Below are 11,631 nucleotides of genomic sequence, written 5' to 3'. Positions count from 1 at the left end.
AATTCTCTTCTGCATGGTCTCCCCCAAAAATCCCTCCATAAGCTTCAACTGGTTCAGAACTCTGCTGCTCGCATTATCACCAGAACCCCCTCTTACCAGCACATCACCCCTGTTCTTCAGGAACTTCACTGGCTCCCTGTGAAATTCCGGATAATTTTCAAACTTTTTCTGCTCACCTTCAAGGCCATTCATAACCTCGCTCCTTCTTACCTTTCTGACCTGTTAACCACCACTTGTTCTGCCCGTTCACTTCGTTCTTCTTCTTCTGTCCAGCTTACTGTACCTTCCTTCCGCCTCACCACCATGGGAAGCAGAGCTTTCAGCTGCTCTGCTCCCAGGCTGTGGAACTCTCTGCCCCCTGAAATAAGAAATATTGGTTCTCTCCCCCAGTTTAAATCCCAACTCAAAACTCATCTGTTCAAATCTGCATATTCACTGTGAATCCACTGTTTGTTCATTTTATCTTGTGCTTTATTTTATTGTTCTTATTCTGCCATTGTTTTACTAAGTGTTTTATCCTATTGTAAAGTGTCCTTGGGTGACTTGAAAGGCGCTCATAAATAAAATTTATTATTATTATTATTATTTTATACACTGGTGACCATGGAAGTGATCGAAACACCTGAATTCAGTGATTTTGGATGGGTGAGTGAATAATATACTGTAATGTACATGCTATGATACACTTATATCTTCTAACACACAGCTGAGGTCACTTGTGGGGCTCCACAGGGTAGCATTGAATCCTATGACAACTATTCAAAAACTATTCAAATTTTCCTTTATTTTTTGATGATTAAAAATTTATATATATATATATATATATATATATATATATATATATATATATATATATATTAGAAAGGTTCTGATTCAAGGGGAATAGAAATGCTTTGGTTCAATATACATAAATTATCACTGAATTATAGCAGTGTGATTGTAGTTACAATGTTCTTGTTCAGTCATGTTTATTTGCTAGTAGATAAGTATACATTTATATATGTTGCATGCATTAACTTCCATGACATATTACAAACTGACTCTGGAGGAAGACTTATTACACAGAAGGCAAGTCTTTATTTTGACTGAGTCACAGTTCTCAGAAACGTTATCCAAACTAAATCCAAAAACTAAACACACAAACTCATAAGTAGCCCAAAGGTGTATACTAGGAATCAAACTGAACACAGCCATGATTTTTGTTGTTGTTTTTTTCCCTTGCATAAGCTGGCATGACAAATCACAAAACACCAGCTGGGAATAATGGGCCGCATGATGATTGATATCAACTTTCTTTGTTAATCAGGGCTTTCTGCATCAGGCTCTGTGTGTGCTCACAGAAAAATGGGGGATTTCATGCATCTTTTGACTTATTTTCCACACAAAATGATCTCTATGTGACACCTACTCCGATTAGAGATGTCATCAGATCATCACATGTTAGTTAAAATCTATATAGGATATAAAAGGATAACAGTAAAATACAACATTTAAATTAATTAAATGAATTAATTTATCCTCTGCTAAAGGAGGTAACAAAAAACCCCACATAAACATGTTTTCTTAGTATTTGCAAAAATTCACCAATGACTTACTTGTGGGTTCTGTTATCAGTTATATCTAAATTCCCCCATCATGTTTTTAAATGACTGAATTTGTGTTTTAATTAAGCTTGTGGTACTTTCTCTCACTTTCTGTACAGTTTTTCTCAATCGCTTTGGCTCAGTTCTCACAGCAGAAAAGTCAAAGCAGTGTTGTCATTGTTTCTACACATACTTCAATACTAAAGATATTTATTACTGCGTTGATGCACTTCTCATTTGAGTCTGACAGCTCATCAAAGCAGTTTGTACTTTTGTTGTTTACAACTCTAGGTCTGTCACTTTCTTGAATACTGTCCAGCATTGCATTAGTGTTTTCAATCAAGTTACTGCAAAATTACAAGAACTATTTTACTTACAACAAATGAAAATACATACTTTCAGTCTTGTGTCACAGTTGCTCATCTAAATTTCCCTTTCTAGTATGTACTAAGAATGCCTCAGTTTCCTGTTCTTAACTGACAGGTGTGGCTCCCAGAGATGCTCTTCTGAGTGAGTGGGGTTTTTTTGAGTTACTGTTTCCTTCCCAAGAGCTCGAAGTAATCTGGCCATTCTCCTCTGATATCAACAAAGTGTTTTCACCCAGACAACTGTCGCTCACTGGATGTTTTCTCATATCAGCCCATTCCCTGTAAACCCTGCAGGGGATTGTGTGGGAAAGTACATCTACAGTGTCTGAAATATTCACACAAGCTGACATCAAAATCCACGCCATAAATAATTATCGTTCTTCCTTATTCTGATGCTTAGTTAAACTGAGGTTTAACTCAGTTCTCAACATCTGCTGCTATGTTCTCAGATTGTACATACTCTCTTTGTCTGTTTTCGTATTTTGCTTTTCTCCATTTCATCAGTTTTGTAAAGTTTCAAATAAATCCTTTCCATTTCTTTTTTGCTGAAAACAAAGCACTCTACATCGGCCTTCATTTCTGCAGAACTCTTTCCAAAGTCAGTATGGTTTTGACAAAAAAAACCAAAAACCAAACAAACATTTTATTGACTCAGTCTTTAAAGGTCAGTGAATGGTTTTTATTCATTTACCAGAGTTGATGTGCTTGATTGACCATTCATGTTTCAACAAAAGTAAAAAAGATTTTGATCATTGGAGCATCTTTTGCACAGGTTACTGTTTTGAAAATTGGATTATGAGTGGCGAGAATGACTTTTCTGCTGTGAGAACTGAGTCGAATTGATTGAGTCGAAACGAATTGGTTTTAATAAAGCCTTGAGACTTTATTACTACTTGAGACCAGTAGAGGGAGCTGCTGTCTTAAAAAAGATGAGTCTCGGGTAATTATCACATACAATGATGCCAGTTTAGGGAGCTGGAAGATTTTAGATAAGGAAAGTTGAGATTTTTTCTACCAAACTGTATTGGCATCACTAGAATATTGTATATTGTTATATACCTCAAATTATTTATCATACAATAATACTACTCTGATAACCTTTGGTGTAGGGATTCATTTTTTAAAGGGCAGTACAAGCGCACCCAGAAAATGCTACCTTGCATTATAAATCATTAATAATTGAAGTGATATAATAGAATAGAATAGAATAGCTCTTTATTGTCATTGTACATGCAAAATGAAACTGGAAGAGAACAGAAGTATATTTGTATATTTCGGCAAAAAGGTTCTTAGTGCTTTTTAAAAATTAAAAGTAAATTACATGAGAGCAAAAACGCCTTAAAAGACGAGCCTTTTTAAATGTACTATTTATTTTAAGAACAGAATTGTATGTATGTAGTCAGCAGCATCTAGATTCATTTAGGCATGTGATCAAGATAACATCCTGAGGTTCAAACCGAGCATCAAAATGGTGACGGAAGGTGATTTTAAGGCTTTAAGGCATCATTCTCTCAGAATGGCTGTCACAGTGGAAAGAAAGTATGCAGTACTGACAAGTCTGAACTCACAGGTCGAACTTTGAAGCAGATGATTTACAGCAGCAGAGGATTGCACCGTGGTGCCACTCCTATCAGATAAGAACAGAAAACTGAGTCTACAATTCAGAAGGGTTTACCAAAACTAGGAAATAGAAGACTGGAAAAAAAATTGGATAGTAGGGTCGGAATAAAAACATGGAGCCATCCTGACTTGTATCAGAGGTTCAGGCTGCTGTTGATGGTGTAATGGTGTGGGGCATGTTTTCTTGCCAATGTTTGAGCCCCTTATTGCCAACTAAGCATCGTTTAAGTGCAACAGCCTACCCGAGTATTGTCTGATGTCTGCTTCCAGTACAATAATGCACCATGTCCCAAACTTTGATAATCTAAAATTGGTTTCTTGAACATGACAATGAGTGCTCAAATGGGCGCCAAAGTCACCAGAGTTCAGTTCAATACGGCATCTTTGTGATGTGGTGAACTGGAGCAGCTGATACATCTGCAGTAACTGTGTGATGCTATTGTATCATGGACGAAAATTGCTGAGGAATTAAGGGAGTTCTGAAGGTAAAAGGGGGTCCTGGCAAGCCACTGATGAGTTTTTGCCTGTAATTGCAATTTGCATTAATAAATATTTTCAGAAGAACTCTCTGTGCACACTTTAATATGCTGTGGGGGGGGGGGGGGGGGGGGGGGGGGGGGAACAATTAAACAAAGTGTTAATTCAGCTGGGCACTATAGTTTTTAAAACACAGTACTGGGAATTATTTTCAGCAGTGGTTAAATACGTATTTGTTCCTCTTGTATTTCTGAATGTAAGACAGTGACGTAGTAGAGCAATGTGTCTGTTTATGATTAGAGAACCAGTGAACCTCAGGACTAATTTAAACTAAATGTTAAAGTGCCTTTCCACAGATACTATGCAAGATACTTCACATTGAAAAGTGAAGCCACCAGACAATCATTAAACCTGGATTCTTGTTAAGAGGCTAGTTTCACATCACATTAAATAAAAATTAAGTTCAGTTTGTAAAAGTATGGTCATTATTAGAGTGAAAAAAGATTATAAACTATACATTTCACTGTCAGTTTGACTGTCAGATTAACCCTCTCTCAGATGATTTTAAAATACAAAGAAGGTGACAATGAAAAGCTTCTGCTCATTCATGACGCCACTGCATAATTAGAGTCTTTTTGACTCTCGATAATTTACAAAATGAAAATGTTGTATTCAGTGCAGTGTGACTGCAAATGTATCAGGAGAGCCTTTACTGATGTTATAGATAAAGTGAGAAATAGGGGTTTTTTTCTCTTGTAATTTTTGATAATTTGATTTCTTTGTGCAATCAGGACAGTTGCCTCCTGCTGGTCGTTACAAAGAATGCAGATTTTGGGGTGAAATCTTTCTGGTAGGAAAAAACCCAAGCTTAATTATCACTCAATCGTTGCTGCACTGTCAAACAAAACAAACAAACAAATAAACAAAAACAACTTTTATTTACATCATACATTAACTAGGTAATTATTTTTCTATGTATTGAAATTTTAAACACCTTCGTTGCAGTCAAATACAATTCTTGTTTCATGGACTGGGGGATACAAGATCAATACCAAACCTAAAACACGTAATAAATATAGATTGTTCTACTAAAGGTAGATGTAAGTATATGTTTTTATTCATTTATTTATTTTTTATAGAACAACTCAAGGAACACAACTTAAAAAGCTGAGCAGCCATTCAATTTTATAGGATACACTTAAGCATTTATGATACCATAAACAAATGTGGCAGCTCTCCACATCCTTGAAGCTATAACCACAGAGGGTATGGCCTTATTTCTTGAAAAGCAATTGATGATTGACTTTTATGTAGATCTAAAAATGTATTCTCTTGATTATTTTTGCATACTTACAATACATGCCTGTGGTTGACTGTGGTTTGGCACTTGTATTTTGTAATAAATATGAAGACATATATTACATTTTTTTTCTTATTACCTTTTTAGTGTCTCTACAGTGTAATTTTAAGACATCTGCCTTACACACAAAAGATCTCCAGTTTAAAACTGAGAGGAAACACAAGACCTTGGGAGGGTTGCGTCAGAAATGGCATTTGGTGTGAAAATCTGTGCCAAATCAAAGCTGTAGATCCATCATCACTCAATTCAGTTCAGTTTAGTTTAATTCATATAGTGCCAAAATCACAACAACACTCACCTTAAGGCATTTTATATTATAAAGCAAAGACCCTACAATAATAGAGAGAAAAACTAAACGAACAGAAAATCGTTCATGAACAAGCGAGTGGCAACTGGGGGAGGGAAAAACTCCTTTTTAACAGGAAGAAACCTTCAGCAGACCCAGGCTCAGGGAGGAGCCATCTGTCATGACTGGTTGGGCATGAGGGGAGGAAAACATCAACTTTTTCAAGTACAATATTTGATCTTGCCTGATCGGCACTCAGCTTTGGACATCTAACTCTTTTGTGATAGAAGTGAGGTGCTCCAAATATATCAGCCTTCCATTCAGCAGTCTTCAGTCCTAAGCTTTTAGCCATCATGCAACAACACATCAGTCCACAGTAGACTTCTTCACACTGTCCCCCTTTTCACCCCATCATTAGCAACACCCTTTTGCTCTGCCCCCCACACAGATGGACAGGCACAGAAACACATCCCCTTGCTTCATCCTATCCCTGAGTTGTCGGCCATCGCTGTCTCTTGTTTCCCCAGCAACGGCAGCCTGCCCTGCCAGACCTGAGTGTGCTTTCTTCTGTTTGCTTTGGTTTCTGGAGGATTTATGGGCCCACATTATTTTGCTGGTGTTGTGTCTAGGTGTGTAGATGAATATTGGGGTTCAGGGAATACACTGCTGCATGTTCTACAGTAAGAATGCAATTACATTTTTGAAAGCAATTATGTTTCTATAACAAGATGCAAACTCTGGTTATTTAATCAAAGTTCTCTGACATTTGAGTGTCATAGGAAATGTACTCCTTAGCTTGGAAATGCTGATTGAACCCAGACAGACTATGCTTGCATACATATTTGTGCAGATAATTCGCATTATTTTACATACCAATATTCCATGTAGTGCAGCTTCTGCAAGCAGGAGATCTATTTTGCAATCATGGATAATTCATGACGTGCACAGACACTGCATATGAAAGTCCTCTGAAGATGTTTTGGGGCAGGGAAACTCCCCTTTCTTCCACTTACTTTCACTTAGTTAATGCCTGGCTTTTTGTGTTTACTGCCTGGAAATTCACACATTGAAGTAATGTCAAATACATGACTCACTTAAATCAGCCAATGGTGTTCATGTTTTTCCTCCTGCAGTTTTGTTCAGATGTGGAATGAACAGTGTTGACATCTCTACCCAACTGAATCAAGGGGTGATCTACAGAAAGATAGAGTGGTGGCTGTTTATTTAATTTGGTTTTCTTTATTGGCGACAAATATTAAGACACAATATAGGGCAAAGAATACAGCCGCAAATAAGAAAAAGGGTTTGTAGTATCCTCTTACATCTGCCATAAAACTAACAACATTTCATAAAAAGAACATTACACCAACAGTCAGACACGGTGGTGGTAGTATGATGGTCTGGAGCTACTCTGCTGGATTCATGAGAACTGCTACTCATTGGATATTTGCTCTTTTTCAGACCATTCACTGCAAACCTATCTGGATGTACAGGAAACACAGGAAGTTAGTAATTTAAACACAAAATTAAAGTGATTGCTAAGGTTATTAAACAGTTTTTTTCAAGAACATTTTGTTTTTTGTTTTCTCTTTCCAGCAGTTTTTTTTACCATTTGGGTATCCATACCCTTTTGATCGATCGCAGATGCTCACAGCCCTGTTGCCAGCTTGATTATTTGTACCAGATTTCATAAATTGGAAAATACATGACCCACTGAAACATTCTTACCCTGTGCTACTTAAGTCAGCAGGATTTTGCAGGAATGCTTATGCACTTTAAAAATCCAAAGTTTGTTTGTAATGGATTGTTTTCCCAATGCTGTGTTGATACTTATATCTAAACACTAATTTGCCATTGACAGTGATGTGTATGCCTGTCATGTTAGTTGTCAGCACGTTGTGCACTCTGAGCTGACCCGTGAGGGCACATATGATTAACAGCCTGCACTGTAATTGCACCGATTCGACTGCCAATTAAAATTCCCTGTCAAATCTGAAGGTCTGTGCTCAAGTTCCAAGCCTGAAAGGTCTGAGCAGTTCTCTGTAAGGACAAAGGGGCCAATCGAATTACCATCCATTTTACTGATTTCATTGCCACAGTAGAGGCCACAGGAGCAGAGCATCTTCAGCAGGTAATGGTTTCTGGCAACGATGGGCCCCTTTGTCTAGTTCACTGGAGCTGCAACATCACCCCAGGGTTTTATTGGCAGTTAGAGCAATCATTTCTCCTCTTGATGTCATTTGATGAAAAAAAAAGTTATGCTTTAGTTAACCTCATTTGCTGCTCTTTTGTGCATAAAAAATCTAGGCTATTGTATGTCTGCTCAACCAAACAATGTCCTGTGTAACTGCATAGGTCATTTCAATGTGAAATGGGATCATTTAGAAATATATGAGAGAGATTTGCTTTTATTCAAGCCAGAAATTCACTGAAAAGATGCACTACATAATGGGGATTGTCAGGTAGCAGGCCAGAGACCTTTAATTGGAAGATTAGAAACTGAAAGGAGGAGGAGGAAGAAAAAGAAGAAGAAGGTAGGAGGGGGAGGATGCTGCTGCAGTGTTTAGGGGTGAGAGCAGCGGGAGACCTCTCCAGGGATAGGGTGCTTTACTTTGAAGTGCGTGGTAGGACTGTGCAGCACAAAATCCCCCAGTCCTCAGTCTACCAGGCTTTTCTTTGCTGCTGTATTTGCTCATTATGTTTTCATGGGCTGATTCTCAACGCCTGAGTGGAATCTTTTGGCTCAGGAGAGACAAACTCCAGGGGAATAGGAATGAGGCAGAGACGCTCGTGTATTTTCAGGTCGGCTGTCTACATGGATTGATATGACTGACATCAAAAACGCTAAGATGACATATTAAGAATATGTTACTGTGATTCTTTGATTGAAAACTCACACTGAGCTGCCTTATATGAACCACTCTATCTCAGTTCAGTCTATAACTAGAATAATGAGCCCTGATCATTAGCATCGCTTTATATTTCTTCATGCTCATTTGGCCACATTAAATGTTCTCATCTTGGGTCTTGTCTGAGTGCTCCTGCCTCCTTATCCCGTAAAGCATTTTCTTCAAATTATGTCACACAAATGACAAATGAGAAATCGGTAAAATTATATCTTATTTTAAATTATGCTGAGCAGACAGTTAATGGTCTGAAATGCTGTTCGTCACAACCTTCATTGTTAGTCTTCAAATCATTGTCTTTGTTTACTTTAATATCCGTCAAATGCACTGATTTGCAAAAAGAAAGAAATATTGCTGATGCAAAAATAACATATCAGTTCAGTAAAGTATATTCTCCCTTTTATCATTTTATAATTATGATGATAAAAGTAATTTATATTTTGGATCCAGTTTTCCAATTGAAAATGGATGATGTGTTTTTATTAAAATTATCTTTTCAAAAATTATTTTTATTTTAGTTTTAAGATTTGAGTGCATATACAGTGATTATACGCACTGTGAAAAAGTTTATTTCCATGTATATTTGCAGATGTTTTAATAAATGCTGCACCTATTTTACCAGCAAAATATAAACAAAAAATAAAATAAAAATGACATTCAATTATTCTACATTTAAATTTGACATTTGAAATTATTTTTTTAAAATCTGGGTTTTTGTGTGAATTGCTTAAATGTAAATAATACTTTATTTACATTAAGTACCTATTTTTGGAAATTCAAAATATGAGACATATATGCTTCAATGCCAAACAAAGCATATATATATATATATATATATATATATATATATATATAGATAGGAGGGAGACGAGCTTGGGAGTCACTGCACCTAGTGCTCCGATTACCACGGGGACCACTGTTACCTTCTCCCTCCACATCCTCTCGAGCTCTTCTCTGAGCCCTTGGTATTTCTCCAGCTTCTCGTGTTCCTTCTTCCTGATATTGCTGTCATTCGGAACCGCTACATCGATCACTATGGCCGTCTTCTTCTATTTGTCTACCCCCACTATGTCCGGTTGGTTAGCCACCACCATTTTGTCCGTCTGTATCTGGAAGTCCCACAGGATCTTAGCTCGGTCATTCTCCACCACCCTTGGGGGCATCTCCCATTTTGACCTCGGGACTTCCAGGTTATACTCGGCACAGATGTTCCTGTACACTATGCCGGCCACTTGGTTATGGCGTTCCATGTATGCCTTGCCTGCTAGCATCTTGCACCCTGCTGTTATGTGCTGGATTGTCTCTGGGGCATCTTTACACAGCCTGCACCTGGGGTCTTGCCTGGTGTGATAGACCCCAGCCTCTATGGATCTTGTACTCAGAGCTTGTTCTTGTGCTGCCATGATTAGTGCTTCTGTGCTGTCTTTCAGTCCAGCTTTGTCCAGCCACTGGTAGGATTTCTGGATATCAGCCACCTTCTCTATCTGCCGGTGGTACATACCGTGCAGGGGCCTGTCCTTCCATGATGGTTCCTCGCCTTCCCCCTCTTTCTTGGGTTTCTGCTGCCTGAGGCATTCACTGAGCACGCTGTCAGTTGGGGCCATCTTCATGATGTATTCGTGGATGTTTGTTGTCTCATCCTGGACTGTGGTGCTGACACTCACCAGTATGGTGACCATATTTTGATTTCCAAAAAAGAGGACACTTGGCCTATTCATGAAGAACTTTAATAATGCTGTTTGCTTAAAGACATTTTCGGTTAGCCATTCCGGGTGTCTCTCGTCAACTAGCAGCTGGTTCATTTGTGCTGCCAGATGCTTGTGGAGTGCAGTCAGCTTCTTCAGCCAGTAGGCGTGAACCATGTCAGGGCCTGGTGCTGTCCAACTCTTCATATTGGAGACCCTTTCTTGGATGTCTGCCACTGTGATGGTTACTGGACCCTGTTCGGGGAGGTTGCTGTGGTCTGTCCTCAGATCCACTAGCCACTGAGCATTGCTGTTATGGGTTGCATCCTTCTCCCATATGCTCTTCCAGTATTGTTCCGTATCCAGCCTTGGTGGTGCTGTTCCCATATTGTTCCCCTGCCACTGAGACTACACCTTGGCTGGTTCAGTGGAGAACAGCTGGTTTATTCGCCTTAGTGATGGAGTTTCTACTTTTGTTCTTTTTAGATAACATTTATTGTGCATTTAAAATACCTTAAAACATTTAAATGCATTAATTCATGGTGTGAAGCCCTGATTTTGCTTGTTAATTAAAGAATTAAAGTCATCTTAAGGGTACATGTAAGGTTATTTAGTAAATGAATTCCATTTTTGAGGTACAATTTCCATTTGGCATGCAAATCCCTCAAAATATCTTTTGTTCACATCTGAAAACATTCTAGATTTTAATTTAAAGCAATATCATAATGACTTATTAAATATACCATAAACAATTACTTGTCTTATTCTTTTCAAAATAAATATATTTAAAAATATGATTAATGATATGTTTTCCAGTTATTAGTTGAACCAAGTGATCACTATGTTAAAAATGTGCATTTATTGTTGTGCATGTTTAAAGTTTTTTGATAAAGAGCCAGGTTTTAGGTTGTAGTAAATTCAGCCTGGTGAAGTTTCATTTTCAGAGGCAGCTGATTGCTGATTATTTGGTTTAGCTATAATGAGATGCATTAGAGTGGTGTGGCACAGAAATTTAATACTCCAAGCAATCCTTTCTCCACCAGGCAACTACCAAGTGTGAGCTAAATTTTGGGGAATCTTTTTTTCCTCTAACAGCTATGAAATCTTATCATTTTTACTTCTGAAATTTGTTTTTACTTCTGACAATTGGTGTCTTGTCAGATGATGTTTGCGCAGTTTTTCCACATGATTCCATTGATTTTTCTCTGCCGGCCCATCCAATATCCGCAGCTCTCGTGCCCTTCGTGTTGCACTGCTTGTCACTTATTTTAATATGGCTGTTTTTCATGGTGCGATGATAAAGCCATTATCTACCCTATTCAAAAACTGTCACACGCTGCCACAGA

The sequence above is a fragment of the Aulonocara sp. 'chitande type north' Nkhata Bay genome, linkage group LG7 (genome assembly GCF_057382095.1).
Source record: "Aulonocara sp. 'chitande type north' Nkhata Bay isolate Kocher_YH1m ecotype deep benthic linkage group LG7, A_spYH_male_GT1.1, whole genome shotgun sequence".
Taxonomy (NCBI): domain Eukaryota; kingdom Metazoa; phylum Chordata; class Actinopteri; order Cichliformes; family Cichlidae; genus Aulonocara; species Aulonocara sp. 'chitande type north' Nkhata Bay.
Note: the sequence above shows the minus strand (reverse complement) of the source record.